Source organism: Passer domesticus, chromosome 11 (assembly GCF_036417665.1).
Source record: "Passer domesticus isolate bPasDom1 chromosome 11, bPasDom1.hap1, whole genome shotgun sequence".
Lineage (NCBI taxonomy): Eukaryota > Metazoa > Chordata > Aves > Passeriformes > Passeridae > Passer > Passer domesticus.
The window spans coordinates 24,917,028-24,936,388 of NC_087484.1; the positions used below are offsets into that span (position 1 = coordinate 24,917,028).

At 40.4% G+C, this 19,361-nt stretch overlaps 1 protein-coding gene across 3 annotated transcripts in view; it reads right to left on the reverse strand.

Annotated features, from left to right (window-relative positions):
* FOXL2 (forkhead box L2) overlaps positions 1–11,211 on the reverse strand; it is a 160,346-nt gene extending 149,135 nt beyond the window's left edge. For 2 of the 3 annotated variants that reach the window (XR_010345770.1, XR_010345769.1), the window contains exon 1: positions 11,063–11,211. The gene's annotated coding sequence lies outside the window, so the exon portion shown is untranslated. The other variant, XR_010345771.1, reaches the window with a different exon arrangement.
* Between the last annotated feature and the right edge of the window lie 8,150 nt (positions 11,212–19,361).

The following is a 19,361-nucleotide window of genomic DNA, read 5'->3' on the forward strand; positions in this document are numbered from 1 at the left end:
CCAGCACTGGGAAGCACAAGTTTTATTGAACTGACTCTGCAGTGAACTCTCTACACCAGGGTATTTTTGCTTCCCCCTCTGCAGCCCCCCCAGTTCGTTTTCTAATAAAGCAACAGCTGACTCAGCAGGTATGCCCTGCTCTTTTCATTATCATTTTAGGAAGCTTAGAGGACAGGGATGCTGTAGAAAGCAGCTTTTCCAGTAAAGGGGAGTGATGGTTTTGGGGGAAGAAATCTTAAAAAAAATCACTTTTTAGTAGCTTTGACATACATTGCTTCTGATCTAGTTTCTCCTTCACACTGAGGAGGCAGCAACGACAGCACTGAGGGCAGAAGCAGGATTAAGGGGTGACCCTCTCTGTTATTCACAACTTCTATTCCCATGGATATTCCCTGGGAATGCTGATCTTTAAGCCTACACAATTGTGAGCTCAGTTCTAGACCAAGAAGGTTTCAAGAAGGTTTTTAAGATGGGGTGAGTCTGCTAGAAATAACAAAACATCCACTGAAATGAAACTAAAAACACTTTTTGTGATTCCAAAGCATCAAGACAAGCACCACAGCATTTGTTTTAAAACTGCAAACTAGGGAAAAAAAAGCCACAAACTTTTTTCTTACCTATATCAATTATGTGTAAGGGCTGCTGCTTCCATGTGTGTGAAGATTAGAAAGAGCTTAGGCTAAAATGTTCTGCACGAAAATTCATCTTCTGTTGTCAGTCTAAAGCATTTTGGGATACACCTGGTAATCTAAGCAGTTCTACTCCATTTTTTACTGTCAAGTTCTACATTTATCTTTGCTCACTTTCTGAAAAAATAATGAAACTGTTTTCAAAGTGGCACAATAACAGATGTTTCTAGAAGGGAGTGATTTCCTTTCCAGAGAATACTGCACAATTGATTTTCAGCCTGCATTAAAGCACTGAATACAGGCGGTTTGATAATAAATCCTTATAAAATCATGTGAGTGCAATGATCAAAAATTCAACTTTAAAAATAATTATTAGACAAATAAATAAAAATTATCAGCAACTAAGCAAAGTTAGTACATATTAGCTTTTAACTGAGTGAAACCCACTCATTTGAGGCAAAGCAATCCTGCCCACCAGCTTTGGATGATTGCTTTGCAGAAGTGCAGAACAGCCTGGATTATCTAAGGGGAAATATCACTGCAAGTCCATCCTGTCCATGCCATTAACAGTGAGGAATCTTAAAATGCAAGTGCTGACATATGAGCAGCTTGGCAAACAAGTAACTCAACAAGAGGTGGAATATCAAGCTTTCAGATAAAGCACTGCAGCTGCATTGACTCAGCTCCTGCCTCCCTTTCTGCCACCAGCACACCTTCTCCACCAGCTCAGAGACTGCATCCACCTGAAGGCAGCAGAGCCTCCCCTGGGAACTGCTGCTCTTCCCCAGGGGTTCTGCAGTGGGGAAAGCTGCACTGGCAAAGCAGGGTGCCCTTGCTGGGGGTGGCTCTGGGTACACAGCTCCTGGGGTGAGCACTTCATTCTGCTTAGGAATGGGTCTGTGTTTACTGTGGAAACCTGGTATAAACCAGCTCCTTCTTGCCTGGCAGAACAGGATCTGTAAATCAGGAAGGTATTAAAATAAGTCTGTCCATATCCCTGAAATAGGCACTGAATGCACACAAAGGACAAACAGGAATTAGGAGGGAAAAAAGAGCCATTTTAGGCAGCAAATGGAGAGTGGCTGCTGTTGTTCATGGTGACCAGGTGCTGTGGAACTTCCAGAGACAAATACAATAAGAATTGAAGGTGGATGTTCTTCACCACTCATATAAAATTGAAATCCTGTGCCTGTGCTAAACATGACTGATTACATTTTTATTGCTTTAATTATTAAATTATTTAAATATTAATATTAATCATTATATGCATGATTAATAATTTATGTATATGCGCCACACAAAGATAAGACTTGAGTTTTTCTCATATTTGCAAAGTGCATATAGCTACATGATGGTTATATTTTTATCTTCCATCCTAAAAAGCATCAGTTAAGTTTCATTTGGGAAATTTAACTGAATTTTAAAAACATTATTTTCAATTTCAGATCAATGTAGAAAGAAACAATAGAAACCAATGACTGTAAGGAGATGAAGAAAGAAACTATGGCTGCAGAACTCTCCAGATGCAGCCAGCTGTTATTAGGGATATTCTAATCCTGCAATCAATCCTTTGTCTCATAGAACTAAACAGCTTTCTGACTTCAGAACTACGAGGTTTGTTGATTATGTCTTTGAACTTGGATAGTCCAAGTACAAACCAGCTGTTTTTCACAAAAAAAAAAAAAAAAATCAGACTTACTAAAAACAGCAGCATGAAGAGATCTGATGGTTTCTGCTAACACCACTACTGCATGTAGCCTCATTAACCAGGCAGAACCATTGTAAGCAACTAGATTAAATGAAGGGTAAATTATGAAAAAGATATAATATTCTGACTGAAGCTAGTTTATATTCTCTTTAACTTGTCTTAATCACGATCAAAATAGTGACGTAAATTGCTAATCACATTACTTTGGATTCATAAGGCATTACAGAACTAAGAACAATGCTATAGCTAAAGAGACATGTAAGTATTTCTAAACTCCAAAGATAAAAGGGAGGCTAGAGACAACTATCAAATGAGCATGGAGCAGTTCAGCTCTGTGCTAGTTAAGAACCACAGCATACTCTTTCTCAAAAGCATATTCACACTGAAATTTTACCTTTTGAGTGCTCTCTTAATGCTTTGTTACCATCTAAGATTTTGATAACCACCTGGGTTAAGACCTTTCCCCCTTACACTGTTTTAAGCTGGAGTTCAGTATCTGGATTTGTGCCATGCTGCTCTTGTGTTCATTAAGCTCAAGTGAGGGAGATGTCATTCCCCTCACCATCATCCTCCAAATCTTCTTCATTATCCTTCTGCCTTGTAATGAGCTCAAGTGAATGGTGCCATTTCTCAATTTGATATTTTCTGTTTTATTTTGCAGGGCAGTGTGCTCAGAATCAGTGCAGATGTTATAGTGGTAGCACTCACACCAAAGAGTAACTCTTCCCACAACAAAAAGTAATCAATCTTACATGAAAACAATTGTAATCCATCCGGCTGTCCATTATCCACTGAAATGGGAATGAGGACAGTAAAGGGAAAGCCATGGCTGAGGTGGGAGCCAGGACAGTAAAGGGAGCACCATGGCTGAATTGGTTACCAACCTGCATGGTGCACAGAGAGTTGTGTGGGGCCAGGCAAGGCCTACCAGGATAATGGTGAGTGGGAAGGAACTCATCCTGCAGAGGATTTCTGCACATCGGTGCTCACTGCTCTTGGCTGTAGAAGGAGCTTGGCTTTTCCAGGGGCTGTGGAAAAGCAACTGCCCTTCTGTGGACACACATCTGCTCCATGGAAAAAGCTTCTTGGGCCCAGAATTTTGGGGAGACTGCACCAGGCAGGTCTCCTTGAGTGTCCCTCATGTCAGCACTGGTTGGGTTCCACTCAGAGCAGCTCCCTGCAGACTTGTGCATCAGTTTCTGTGCTGGAAGTTAGGCTTTGTTTTTAAACATCTGTAGAGCACAAACCTTCAGCATCCTGCTTATGAAATTTCCCACTGAAGTCTACAAAAGTTTTGCATTCAAAATAATTACACCTTTAATAAGTGATCTAAATGTCATCTTATAAATTAAGAAGAGGGTGTTCACACACAAAGCTCATTTGTTCCCATGTTTCTGTTCAGTTATTTAGCAACAAGAAGACAGAATGAAATTCCATAGCTGTACTGCATTAGAAATGCTGTCAAGACTGGCTGAAGATTACTGATTCTGCTTCGTTTGGAATTTGTACAAGTAATGTTATCTAAAGAAGAACCATATGACAGCAAATTGAGAAGCACAGAATGAAAAGCATTAAAGTTTAACCTAGCGGCAAAATAATTAAAAAAAAAAAGAGACATTCGGCAATCCATGTGAACATCTTAGATACCCAAAGAGCAAACCAAATTCCTTCAACTTCTCTTTACCAAGCCCTAGTAAAAGTCATAGTGTGCTCAGAGCATCTCATTCAATTATAGATCCACTAGTTACTTTCCCTTGCTAATGCTGCATCTGTTCATTATAATTCATTAAAGAGGACCAATGTTTGAGAACAGCAGAACATGCCAATTTTACATAGTACAAAGTGACATATGCACAAAGGAAAATTACTTATTCAAATAATTTAACTCTATCAGTATTTATTATCTTAGCACAGGCAGTTATTATTTGAGATGTACCAAACCTGCTTCTATGAATGCTATTTAAATTAGAAGTATGAGCAGTTTAGTTTGAAGAGGGTCTCGGACAATAAATTACCTTCACCTGCAAATACTCACTTTTATTGAGTTTTACTTGTTTAAATGCTAGAGTAGTGGTACTCAGCATTACCACTGCTCACTGTACAACATTCATGCATTTTCCATAAAATACAACAAAAAAAGAGTCATGGGGTGAACAGTCACAGCCTAACATATGGCAGCAACTTGTGCAGTGAAATGCAGCAACAGTAAACCAGAAAAAGAAAGATAATACTGGACAGCACTTTCCTCAGCTAAGAAATTCTGGGCCTTGTAGTTACAGCACAAGTGAAGGAGACAGGAAATCTGGGATTTATTCTGGGATCTGTCACATATTTCCTGCATGGCTTTAAGAAAGTCCTGTGGGGTTAACTTCAGCCATGGGCTCTTGTTCCTGTGAGAGCAGCTCATATCTGTATCTCAACCCTCCTTTACAGTGTGAGCTAATTAACACTAAGGGAAGTGTTATTGGTGCAGCTTTTGTACAGAAGAAACAGCAGAGGCAGGTCTAATGCAGGTGAAACTGTATGATCAGAAGCAGCCTGGGCAGTAATAGTCCAAACACCGAGGCAGGCAACACTCCCCTCCCCAGGAGCTGGCAGGGAGGGGGTAAAAATGATGTGCACTCCAGCCAGTGAGAGCATAGTTGTGACACTGCTGGAATCAGGAAACAGAAATTTATCTCCACTGGAAGTCAAGACTTAATTTCCCTGCTTTCTTTCAAGCCTAAAAACTAAAGGGGGAAATAGAGGGCTTGTAATTTCTTGAATGACACCTTTTCAGTTGTCACACAAAGTACATTCTCCTCGTGCAATCCAGCTGTGGGAAACCAAGACACTCATTCCGCTAAAAGACACCTTCACATACTCAGCTAAGTTAGCCCAGAGTTTTTAGTTACAGAAAGCAGCATGATAATTACAACAGGTCAGGTTCATTTCTCAGGCCTGAGTGGCTTAATGTCTGAGATTGAGCAAAACAGACTAAATCCCATGTGCTCCTGTTGGGAGCTGTTACCCTTTTGGGTTCTGGCTGGAGAGATGGTTCCACTCATTCTCAGAGTACTACCCCAAATTAAGATAACTAAGCCACAATAAACCACTCCATGTTTTAGGCCTGGTGCTCCCAGATGATCCCTTTTTATCCCTTGTGTTCTGAGCTATTTTGATTCTACTCAGTGCTGCTACCTGCAAAGGAAGTAAAACCTCTAGAAGAGAGAGGTTTTAACTCATGTTCAGTTAACAGTGATCTGGAACTAGGCATTACCCAATTCAATTTCCTACCCTCTAGCCAAGAGGGTTATTGAATCACAGCAGGTGTTTCTACTTGTTTCATGTTAAGAGATGATTGGATGTTAACTGTTTTTGTAATGCATTTGCAGCTTTTGGTTCTTTATGGAAAATGCGGTCTAGAAAAGCCTTATTTTGACTTTGATCTGTATGAAGAATTTATCAAACTTCTGTTGTGATTTATTTTAGTATGTGCATAAATCTTCAGCTGAAGAATGACTTGTTTGAACTTTCATTTTCAGAGAAAGACAAGACTGGAATTGGACACTTGGGTCATAAAATAATAGAGCATCCCAATATCTTAAATCATCCTCAAGAAGAAAGATGTGGCAACATAGAGCTGCATCCACATAATCCTAAATCACAGTTTTTGGTACAAATTGTCTTTATACACAGTTGTGGCATTAAATTTCTAGGAAAGAAACTACATTTAACCACAGAGAAACCAGATGCCTAGTTTTCAAAGATATCCAGTTCAACTGGATCTGCTGGGCAATTGTAAGAAACAAATCACTGAAATCCTAACTGGAAACAAGTGACTAGTGATCCTATTCAGTCCCACAAGCAGCACAACTCTAGAAATAAAACAGGAAGCAGGGTAACAGCTTCTGTCCTGAGCTTCAGGCTCAGCTTTGAATTCAGATTTGATTACAGATGGAAATGCATAGCTTAAAATCAAAGCTTTATAACAGAACAAAAAGTTCAGGATACAGAGCCACAGGTTGCTTTTGTCCACTGTAAGTCTTCTTCTGGTGTGGAGGCAAATCCCATCCCTACAAACCCTTGCCCTGCATTGAAATGGTTGTGTCTGTTTGCTCACACTCATCCTCTTCCTCCTCAGCCCCATGTGCAGCTTCACCTTCCAACCATGCAGGAAGCAGAGTCCCTGAGCAAATTCCATCATCATCCAAACACACAAACCTCCTCCTGATTCAGGGCCACTTATCAGCTCTCTTCCTCTTCACTAGCTCCTACAGAAACCTACGGGAATATTCCCAGTAACAGGTCTAATCACCCATCACAAGCATTAAGCATTCCACAGATCCTAAAGAGGTGCAGTGTTAGACCACACCAAAATAACTGGCAATGGCTTTCCTCTTCCCAAGGGCTCTAAGGACCCTAGAACAAAAATATTCTGGACATAATTTTTATGTTTAAATCCCCAGTAACTCCAAAGACATTTTCAGTGAAGATTTTTGGCCTGAGGTATAAAACTAACATCTTCCTAAAGTCTGCGGGTTTAAGTTCTATGACTCTTGGACACAGCACACGTCTGCAAATGTCTGTCCTAGTGAAATGCATCTGATTGCCACTTATTGTTCCAATCATTTTTTTCCTCTGATGCTGTATCAGAATATTTAAGAATCTTCTCAGAAAGTTAAAAATTTAAGTTTACGGTAAAAATCTCTTCCATGGTGGAGTTTAAGATGCAAGACTGTCAAATCTGTAGAAAAATTAAAGATGAGAAATATTTGTTCAGCATTAAATGCATTTTGTGTAAGTTTTTATATTCTCTTTTCCAGAATTCACATCCATCTATCTAAACAAACCCTGCTGACCTGCATCCACGTTTTCTAGCATGAGTTTTGCTACTTGTCCCTATTCCTGAGTATGTGTTAAATGCAGCTATAAATACCTGGGGCTGCTCTTGTTGGCCTACAAGGGGAGATCCCACAGCCACACACTGTCAGGGCTCAGCTATTCCAGCTGATGGGGACACCATGGTGCTCCTCCTTCAGAGCAAACACTCCCTACCCAGAGTCTATTACTTCCCAGGAACACCAAAACCAGGCTCCAGTTTGGAAACACAAAATAAGAGAGACTTTTCATGTCTTCATTTAAGATTAGGAAAAAAAAAAAGTATTTATTTATTGTAGTTCTAAGAATGACTCAAACTTTTGAAACAAATCACTGAGTGCTGCTCTTTCATCGCCTTGGTCTGTCTAAAGCACCTTGGGAAGGCTTCTCCACACTATGACAACAGGAACAACAGAAAAGTGTCCCAGTTCTGACTGTATCAAATTTGTCTTTTTCGCTGTGTTTGTGGGCCTCTAATGCTGACACCTTTCTGAGAATACAGGACAACAAAAACACAAAAGAGAGGCCGAAGGTGATGCTGCAATTATGGTTGGGTCATTCTAAGCATGGGTATGAGGTTCAGTTCATCCAGAAGGGATGGGCAGACCAGGTTGTTTATTATATAAGAAAAAATGCAGAGAGTTTTTAAGAAATACTTTTTCATGCTGTTACTGCATTTTGACAACAATGTAATTTTGTTAAAATATCATAAGAATAGTTTATTACCTCAGAGCGTTACTTCAAAATCTAAACTGAGTTCCACAAAGCAGTTCCAGATAATTGACATCAGAGCAGTACATGTGTTTTTCCTCCTAGAAAGCTAGTAACTTAGAAATGAACTGAAATTAGCAATCACAAAGATTTAAAAAAAAAATCTCCTTCAAAAGAGGAAAAAGTGTGAGCTAAAGACAACACAGTCAATGAGTGGATAATATGTTACCATAGTCCTGTCTAAATTACAGTATTGTAACTGTCTTATTCTCTTATACATTTCCAGATAGTTTTGTGTTATAGCAGACAGCACCTTTAGAATATTTTAATTTTGTTTTTCATTTACTATGTCTTTATTGCCATGAAACAGACCCTCAGCCAGAGTAGATTCCTGTATATCATAAACTTTAACAGTTTGTAATTTTTTGCCAGTATCTTACACTATGCATTTAAAATCTTACATAGATCTTCCAGAAAGCAGAGGAAGCATAATTATCCCTTTCTAATTACTGCACTTCAGCTTCCTTGGATTATTTGTTTAGCATGAAGATTTGTTTATGTTCACTGATACTTTGGTTAAGCTTATTCTTCATTTATTTTAATTTACTGTTCCAAGGATATTTTACTCAACACTCCCTGTAAGACCTTCAACTGTGGCCACCCACATCCTGAAATATTCTCTCTATATAATCCTGCCTTATGCCATAACACAGGGTGTGTATATATATATATATATATATATATATATGTAAAATGTTGTATTTACAACACAAATTTCTTCCAGCAAAATATACCAAGTATTTTGTATGTTATTTTAAAAAGCTTGTGAAACATTGAGTGTGTGTGTATACATAAACATGTGCACTTGCTAACTCCCCTAAGAACATGCACAGAGCTATTGTTGAAAAATTTCATTAAAACTGTGTAAAGGAAGTCCATCTGCCACAGCTCAGGATGTCCTGTTTCTCTGAGGGGCTTCAGCTATTGCTTGGCCATTTTCTCACTGAAAATGTAAGTAGGAGACATGAGGGCATTTAATCTGCTATTAAAACAAACTGATTTGGAAAGGCTGTTGTGAAGAGTTTTCCCCCACCAGCTGAGAGCCCTGAGGCACCGACACCTCCCCAGACATAGCACACTCAGTTTTGTGTCCTCTGCACTGGTGCCATCAGTGGGAAGGATGGGAGGAAAAATTCCTTCTCTAGGGAGGGGATATCATCTGGTCGTTGAGATAACCTCAAAGGACAGCTTTGTTCCCAAGCAGTATCTGTGCCCTGCTTGTCTTTCAAGGCAGACCACAGCAGGGCCCAGCCAGGCTCTGGGGGCTCCTGGAGTGGGCTGGGCTGCAGCTTCTGCCCTGCCCCAGCCCCTCAGCACAGGTTGCCTCCCTGGCAGAGGGAAGGCACAGAGACCCTTGGCTTTTAAAGCACTGGGGACACAGTTTGGAGTTAGCATGTGCTTATGGTATACATCTGCTTGCTCTGAGACTGATTGCTTTGCAAGAGGATGGGGACAGCTCTGTGGCCAGTTTGGATTCTGATTTTATTTTGAATAATTGAAAGAAAATCCCAAATTTTCAAACCTCAGGAAAATTCTTTCATGATTCCTTGGGTGTATTTTGTTTTACTTTAGCGCTGCTCTCCAAAATGTTCAGCTTTAATTTTACAGTTGATCAGTCTGCAGGAAGTCCCAAATCTCATTTCCACTAAACAAGGGCTTTTCTTGTTTGTGTTCCTCATTAAGAAATAAAAGATTGTAGCCATGAGAGGTTTACACTTACCTAGTAGTTATAAGTACCCAAACCACAATGTTTTCAGTGGGGACTGGTGTCAGTCCCAACCAAACAAAACCAAATGCCACAGGGACACGCACTATTACCAGGAAAAGAAGAGGAGGAGAGAAAGACACAATGGGTGGAAAACAAGGAAGTGCACGAGGAGTCAAAAATGTCAAAATAAAGCACCAGTGGGGAACATGAAGCAGAGAGACCAACAGCAAAGAAGAGACTGGGGGCAGAGAAGGGTCATTAATAAAGACCATAAATATCTTAGTTTTCCCATCCAAGCTTCCTTTCACAATGGAATGACTACTTGTGTTTATCACAAGATGCTGCACTAGGACGGAGAAGACAACAAGGAGAAACTTGAAATCAGATGTTTGCTCTGGGCTCTGCTTCTCCTTTTGGGCATGGAAAGCAGCACTGCCTCTGAGAAGAGAAAGAATGAGACAGTGCTCCCTTCATCCTACATTCCAACAGGAACCACAGGCCATGGATGGTCCTTCAATTCCATCAGAGCACAGCTGAAACAGCCTTTTCACCCTCCTGATCGCAGAGGCAGACACACCTGCAGACACAAACCCTTCCTGCCCCACAAAGGGCACTCCAGGCAATCAACCATTCCAGGGTGCCTTAGGCAGAATGCCCACCCCTGACAGCCATGGTGGGCCCTCACCATTCCAGGTTTCCCCCTTGTCTGAACATCAATAATACACTCCCTGAAAAATTCCTCAACAAATTATTTCTGCCTGCCTGTCTGCAAAGTGAGATCATTGAGCCTGACAAACATAAGGCACCAGCTTGACTTGATAAAAAGTGACCCACACAGGCTGGTCAGGAGGAAGACCTAAAGCAGTGGGACAGAGGTAGGTTATGACATGGAAAAGTAGCAACTCACCACAAGGGGTTCAGCATCATTCCCATCAGCTTCATTCTTCAAAACACACACAATATTTTCTAGAGAGCCTGTGCAGGATCGGGCCCTTCAATAATTGTCATTTGTGTAAGATCAGTGGCTTTGAAGCCATTTCTTTTGAAGTCATCCAAAAGCATTCAAACACTGACAGAGTTACAGCTGCTGCACTGGTTGCCTTTAGGATGGCTCTGTAGCTCAAAATAGGGGTATAAGGTTGCTATTGCCACTGAACACCTTTTGCTTTTACCTGAGTTTTAAAATGTTCATTCTCACCATTGCCCTGACACCAAGTAAAAGGTTATTAGAGTAGAGAGGGGAGAGCAACATTCCGTCATTCCTCCTTCCTCTTTCATGGTAAGGAACACTCTGATGATACCAGGAACTGAAAATTATGCCTTTTGATAGATAATCAATCAGACAGCTTTACAGTAGACCAAAAAATGGGTAAATGTTGTACTCACCAGTCTAACTCATTAAGAAATGTTCCCCATGTAGTCATATTGCAGGAAACAGAAAGATTGTAAAGCCTTTAGACCGCAAAAAGGAGCATTTACACATTATAATTGTTTTCATAATAAGAAGGCAATATTACAAATATTTTTGAAACATGAGGATTCTCTCACGTGTTGAGACTTTTGCTGCTGCCGTTCCCTGGATGTCGCACAGCCACATTGCCATCTAGCGCCCGAGACCACACCCGCAGCGACGGCAAGAACTTGGAAAGGATATTCCAAATTAGTTCACAATAACAAACACGGATCAGTTTTGTTTTTCACAGCTCCAGTACTATATGATAAAGCAATCGCTTCTAACAGATGACAAGGAAGATTTTTTTTTTGTTAGTTGGGGGGATTTTTTGAGTAGGACTGAGGAAATTACGAAGGGAAAGCAAAAGAATGTAAGCAATGTTGAACTACCATTAATAGGAAATAAAATAGTATTTAGAGAATATAGTAAATTGCAGGTATTGTATCAGCATTTAGAAGAAGTTTTGTTTAGTCTACAATGAAAAAAAAAGAGAGGAAAAGAGGGGAGAAAAGAGTGAAGAACTAATTCAAATTATGCTCTGCTTTAAGGGTAAATACTCAGTCCTTCAGGCAGAAATGTGCATAAAATTGTACAGTTAACTTTGGACTGTTACACAAAACCCTCCAAGAAATACTCTGCTTAATTTGTACATATCAATTGAAAACTCCCCTGCCTCCCTACAAAAGTGAAATTGTCTCAGTGCTGCCAAACTCTCCTGTGAAATACCCTTGGCTTGGCTGCATCTCAGTAAAATACTTTGTTAGGTTTAGGAGAGGTCCATGCTGCTGCAGAGACTCAAAAGGGATGGAATCCAGTTTGCTTTTCCATTTAAGCTCCCTTTTAGTGTAATATCCTGAATTTCTGTGTCACAAACTGTGCTTTTAATGAAAATTCACAAGAAAATTATTGACTCTGTTTAGTGACTGTTACGAAGAACAAAATGTTTTTAGGGAGGGCTTGAACAGAGGGAACAGGAAAGTCTGAGATCCGTTTTGGGCAGATATAAAATTGCATCTTGAGGCTGCAATTACCTGAAATTGTGAAAATCTGGAGATTTGCTGCTGACAAAGTGGGAAGATTCTGCTTCCATTTTTTCCTTCAGAGGGTCTGGAACTCAGTGGGTCCCTCTGTGACTAGACCCAGCTCAATGATCAAAAAGAAAATTGATGAATTGTTTTCACTTGGATAATATACCGAAGGTGTTTACGAAAAGATATAATATGTGTATTTGGAGTGGGTATAAAGGGAGGAATCAGAGACAGCCTGCCCAGGAACGGGTAAATAAAAGGGAAGACCAAGGCATTCCTTTTTCCTGTGCAGTTGTAAAAAAAATTAAATAAATAAAAATATCTAACCAGACAAAAACACTTGGACTTCTAGCACTTTTCACTTTAATTTTCAGTCTATTGCTTGCTGTAGGGTTGTTTTTTATCGCCTTCCCCAACAATGAAAGAATTCCCTGCTCTGTGCGTCCCACAGTTATCCATCTCTCTGACAATGGGGACACCCTGCACCGTGCACAGGGCAGAGTCAGGACTGTGTTTTATGTTTCTGTCACTAATATTTCAACTGCCATGCTTGGCTGTCTGCTGGCTTTTTTTTTCCCTTAAAGCATTTAATAAAACCACTACTAGGTGCCTCCAACTGCCCAGTTACATTGTTTATTAGGATATGAAATATGTGCTTTCACAAAATGCCAGCACTTGTTTTACCCCAGTGTACAAACCCTGACATCCATTAGTGCTCATTCCGTTTCTGCAGAATGCCAGGGGCAGAACGCAGGGCATGCAGGAGAAAGCCCTGTGGAAATGCAGGGCTCTACCCAGAAACACTCTCTGAAAACCCCCAGAAGCATAAATACAATTGCTTCCTCAGTGCACAGGTTTAAAACAATTTGTGAAGAGCATACATATATATTTTCTCCCAAATACAGCAGGGATAGCACCAGCTGAATCACTTTTTGTCATGGCTTTTCTGGAAATCATCTGGTGACATCTTGTTGTCCAATCAGACAGTTTGTCCAAAAATGGATGGGAGCCTTCCTATTAGCTCCAGTGAGGAACCTAATAAATGTCAAGAGGTTTACTTGGAAATAAATGTGGAAAATACTGGTAACTATTTGACCAAATTAATTATATTTATGTTTTGGTTTCTAGAATTTACTATATGGTAACTATATTTACTATATGGTAACTATTTGACCAAATTAATTATATTTCTGTTTCTGTTTCTAGAATTTTCTTGCTTCCTTTCTACTTAAGCAAATCAGCTAGAACAAAAACAGCTGGAAAGTGTTCTTGTGAGACTGTCTCTTCACTAAAGAGCTGAATAACCATTTTTTTCCTGGACCTAAAGACAACCTTCATATCAAACAGGTAAATAGAACTGTTTGATTAGCAAATGAAAATGCTTCTGCTTAAAATGAAAATGAAAAAAAATTGTTGGATTTTAGGAGTCTAACAGGAATGGCTAAGATTTTAATGACACAAAATTCTTTTAGCTCTGCTTTTGTGAGATAAAGCACAATATCTTTTACTTTCTGAGGCTTTTCTTTCACTTATTTGATCCTGAAGAAAAGATAGTGTAGATTTATGTGTTGTTTGTCCTGGAGAGCACAGCTGGTTTAGCTTTTCTGTCAGACCCCCAGGATTCTGTCTTTAAAATGACTTTTTAAAATGCACAGTGGGTTTGCCTAAGCAAATTTAATTTGTATTACAGTCTGGATCCAAAGAAAAGAATAAGAAAAAAAAAAAAGGAAAAAATCAAACACACAAACAGATCTCCAATGCCACCTTTAGAAGAGAGGTGATTCTGTTTTAAATAGTGTGATATTGATATGAAATAGTTAAAAATGTTTGCCCTATCATGCAGGCTATTTATATATATGATAGCAAGCCAAAGGTACACATTGCCCTTATCAACAGCAACCAAGTAAATTAAAAAGTGCAGACTGTTAAATAGCAACCTACAGGAGATATTTCCACAAAAAAATTCAACTGGGGAAAGACAAAAGAAGAATCAAGGTGACAAAACAAATCCTAATAAATCCAGATGAATTATAAGTAATATGAAGACAGGAAGGCTTAGGGGTACTATGAAGAACAATTAAGAGACTTAAAGAAAAATAATTGCATAAAAGGAGAAGTAAAAGAATCCCAGACAGAGGAGTCTGAGAGGGAAAAAGAACTTGAGAAGGGAATGGCATGCAGATAAGAGTAGTTTCTTGGCATCACTAAGCAACAAGATGGTTGGTGTGAAGTAACTGCTCTTCAAACTGGAAAAAAAAAAACAAAACAAAAAACATAGAAATTGAACCAGTTTTGGAGTAAAAAAATTAATGTATTTAACTGTTATAAGTCACAAGCAGAAAAATATATTCACCTTCTGAGGCAATTGAAGAGTGAAGTGGTTGTCCATTAATAAAATCAAGAACAGGCTGGAAGAAACAAAACTTGGCAGTTACTATTGAGTGGTATTAAAACAGTTTATAACTAGGAGGATGTGCTTCTTTGCCAGGTAAATTAATTGATAAAATAATTAAATTAAAAACCATAAAATGAGACAATAGCCCAGATGAAACTTGGGTTTAAAAAAAGCAGGCAAACCAGACCTACAGGCATCTTTGTAAGGATGACAAAACATGACAAAGTGTAACTAGCAGACACATGGGATTTAGATTTTTATGAAATTTTTAACAACAGGCCAGGCAATACACGCAACACACATCTAGGTTTAATTTGGACAGTTTTGGTTTCAGAAGATTTCCCCAGGTGTCATGTTTCAGTGAAAACCATATAAAAGTACAATTATGAGAATAAGGTTTGACTACTTGTGCTAGCAACAGGAGAGAAGGAAAATATGGTAATTAACCTTTGAATTGGAAGGTGCTATCCTGTCCTAATTTTCTTATGCCCAAAGAACAAAACAAATGAACAAATCTGCCAGGATCATTGCTGTTCCTTCTCCTGTGAAAACAAAGGGATCAGACACATCCCACCTGCCAACATATAACAGTTTGTGCTGCACACCAGATTTAGTTCACAGTGCCCTGGCAAGTGCTTGGATTCAGAAGGACAGGACTTGAAATAGTGATGGAATGCAGAGGGAGGTTTAAAACTATTGAGATTGGGGGAAAAAAAACAATCACTGAAACCATATCTTACTTTCAATAATACTGAATATGTACTATTATTTTTTTCCTTGATAACTATTTTTAAAAGATAAGTATTACAAGAAGAGAAAGGAATAATAAAATTAATTTGAAAAATAGGGACTCCTAATTCAGAGCCCGCTGATGTTAGGAAAGGACTTTAATGGGCTTTGGCTCAAGCCCTTATAGTGTAGCAAAGAAAACAATATAAACTGAAGTCGGATTTATATCCCTACTATAAATAATGTATGTAATCTCAACTACTGGAGACGGTCTTTGTGTGTATCTAATTCATCATTATTAAAGTGAGATTATGGCAGCTTTATGTGAGACAGAGGCAAATGTGGGTCATTAATGAAAACAGTTTATTTACATTACCCGCTGCAGCTCCTCAGGCACTCCCCTTGCTCTAAGCCCTCGCTCCTGCCCCGCCGTGGCCCACAGGAACACAGCACAGAGTGCAGGGCAAGCGTGGCTGAAACAAGGCTGAAAACTGAAAATAAAGAGCACGGATAATCCTTCCTCCTTTGTCATTTCCCCTTCGAATTGGAAACACAGATGTCAAAGAGTCCCGGCACAAATAAAACCTTGAGGGACATTTGGTCTTCAACCTCTGCTGACTAGGAGCACCTGCTAAAAGTGACAGCACCAAAGGCACAGCTTTGGGAGCCGTTTGCATCCTGTTCCTCAGGTCCTCTCCCTGGGGATGGCTGCAGCAGCAGAAGGCAGCTGGCACACAGGGTGAGAATGCTGCAGCTGAGCTCCAGCACCTGAGGTTCAGTGGGCAACTCTGAAAACAGGCAATCCTACTGAAAATGACAACTCCAACAATTTTAGCAAAAAATACCGACTCCATCAATATACATGGTTAAACAAAACCATGTGTAGTATTTAAAAATAGTATTAGTATTAGTATTTAAAATATATAATAATATAATATAATAGTATTTAAAGTAGTATTCATTTAAAAACTAGTTGGATGATATAATAAGGTTTGTGTCATCTCTCCTATGTCAGCACTCTACGCCTTCTCTGGAAAAAATAATTTATCTTCAGACTAATCCATGCAGGTTTAGTAAAAAGAGCTTCCAACCTGGTCCATTGTGTCCTTCAAAAAAATGTTCCACAGCATTGCCAGGTTTTTTCTGATCAGGATCAAGAGAACCAGCTATTAACTCTAAAAAGGTCACAACATCAACTGTGAACACATGCACAGCCTGACTGGGTTCACTCTGTGTTCTTCACACAACAATTAGATGCACAGTTACCAAACCTGGCATTTTGTATTTTTCTCTGTATTTTTCCCAAGAAAGAATTCTTCCTTCCAAACAACTTTTCACTACTAATTTGGCATATTTATGGCTCGGGAAGACTAGTAAACTACAGTCCCTTATTTTATCAATTAAATAGGCAAAGAAACAACACAAGCTCATAAGTTCCTCATTTGTCTCCTCTTTCCCTGAGATGTCAACCAACCGGGGCACTCTCAGCAGCCATCTGATCCTTTTGCTCTCCTGAAACTGTCAGTGAAAAGGAAATTAATGCCAACTGTGCAGGTGATTTTGTATAGACTCTTTCCCAGCAGAATCCAGACTTGGGCCACCAATGGGTTTCAATAGGGACATTCACCCATCATCAGATAGTTGTAACTTTCCAACAGCCAGCTGTCCTGGGATACACTGAAAATAACAAAAGCTCAAAAAAGAAAGATTCTTTATTTCATTATTAATTTTTACACCACTGATTCTTCAAGCTGGTGTTACATTTTTAACTACATCAAAATAAAATATCCTACTTAAAGCTGTTATTTCAGTACAAATTTAATCCACAATACAATATAACCAACCTACCCATTATAAATGATTCTACTTTATAATTATGTTAACCTGCTATACTTCCATCTACAGTATAGTTAGTTAATATTTCCTTTCATCCCACCAGCCAAAAAGGTTAATCCTCACAGCAGCTGTTACTACTCCAGCACAGACTGAATGTGAATTTAACCTCTCCTGGATATTGCCCAATAAATTCTGTTGTTTTTCTAAGCACTTCTGTGAATTAAAATGGACGTTGGCTTGCCATCCAAACTCATGAACAGGTCTGAAGTGGCTTTTAGGCACGTCGCCAAATAACTTCCCAATTCCCTTATAGGGTATAGCTCTCACTCCAGAGATCTTCCATGCAAGAATTGAGAAACAACACCTTCTCCATTTCATCAAAATTATTTTTCATTTTCTTAGCATTATTTAAATAAATTCTGCACAAAATTACATTAAAATAATATTAAGAGTTTAATTTGCCCTCTGCAATACCCAGTAATTTCAACTTAGTTGTAGCAAAGCAAATATGAGAAGAACATATCCTCCTGCAACCTTCCCGACAAGGCCAGGATATTGAAAAGCCTGAATAATAAATTCAATCCAGAGCACGTGTTTGGATATAAGGCTGAGAAAAACAGGAATACTCCCCAATAAAAAAAAAATCAATTATAAGAAATAATACACTTTTAAAAGCTGATAATTAACTTTATTTTAACCAAACCAAATATATGTTAAAAAACCTCCATTTTCTCCCAGACTTCAAACATAATTTTCAAAAGTAGTATAACTTAGACTTTATTCTGGCAAGGCAATGAACAATCCTCTAAAGTTTAAAACAATTGGAGATCTACAGAACATAAGCACCTTGCTTGTGCTGCCCCTCCTGGAGATGAACTCTCTCCTGTTTCAATGGGAAGGCAGGAGCCAGCCTGCGCTGATGGGTGGCTTTGATATTCTGGAACTTGAGGTGTTCAGGACTGTTGGGCAGAGACTGGCCTGCTGATAAGAGAATCATAGAATAATCAAGACTGGAAGAGACTTTTAAGATCAAATTCTGTTTCATACCTCCCTAAGTACAGTCTGTAAGACTGGAATTCACAATAAAAGATATACAGACCAACTAGAATAAATAAACTTCAAGTCATAATAAACTTGCAACCTCTTGAAACAAGCCCAGTTATACGAAGCCAGTATTCCCTCTTCACAGGCATTAGAGCCGGTATGTCATAACTATTGAGTATAAAGCTAATTTTGTTTTTATGGTTAAAAGCAGTTATGCATTTTCATTCCTTTACAAAAGCGCTAAAGCTCCCTGAACGTGAGGGCAGCAATTCCTCACTACCCGCGGCAGGGAAGCCGTGGCCGGGCTGACGAGGCCCGTGCTCCGCACAGTACAGGCGCCTCGGGGCACCACACAGTGCCGGAGTGGCACAGACAGAGCCCGGTGGGGTTTAATGTGCGAATTCCGAGGGTGTTCCTGCCTCTGGGGCAGCCTGCCCGGCCGCGGGGCCGGAGCTGCCCCTCACAGCGGGCAGCCGCCGGTGCAACGCACCCAGTGCCGCCCGCAGCCCTCCGCACCCGCGGGTCCACAGCGCTTTAATCCCGCACGCTGGCCTCAATTCCACCGTTTTTCCTACCACGGAGAATCCCTGCTAAGGAAGGGAGCCGGCAGCCCTGCTCTGTGTCCTGGGCTGCTGAGGGAGCCGGGCACCCCGCGCTGAGGAAGGGAGCCTGCAGCCCTGCTCCGCGCCCGGGGCGGCTGAGGGAGCCGGGCACCCCGCGCTCCTGCCGTGCTTGTGCCACAGCCGCAGAATGGGCTCCCCGCCCTCGTCAGGCCCTCAGCAGGGCTTTAACGGCACAAATTAAAGCGCTGGGAGCGCTTGGAGCAGCAACGTTCTTGCCCTTTACCTCGGGGACAGTGCTAGGGGACCGCGTGTCTCCCCCACGCCGGGAGGAGACTCAGGGGACACCCCATAGCACTCTACAGCTTCCTCATGAGGGGCAGGCACTGATCGCTGCTCTCTGGCGACCAGTGACAGGACCCGAGAGAACGGCCTGAAGCTGCCTCAGGGGAGGTTTAGGTTGGATATCACGAAAAGATTTTGCACCCAGAGTGGCTGGGCACTGGAACAGGCTCTGCAGGGCAGTGGTCACAGCACCGACCTTGACTGAGTTCAAGAAGCATTTGGACAACGCTTCAGGCACAGGGTGCGACTCCTGGCACACGATGTGACTCTCGGCACAGGGCGTTTCTCCTGTGCA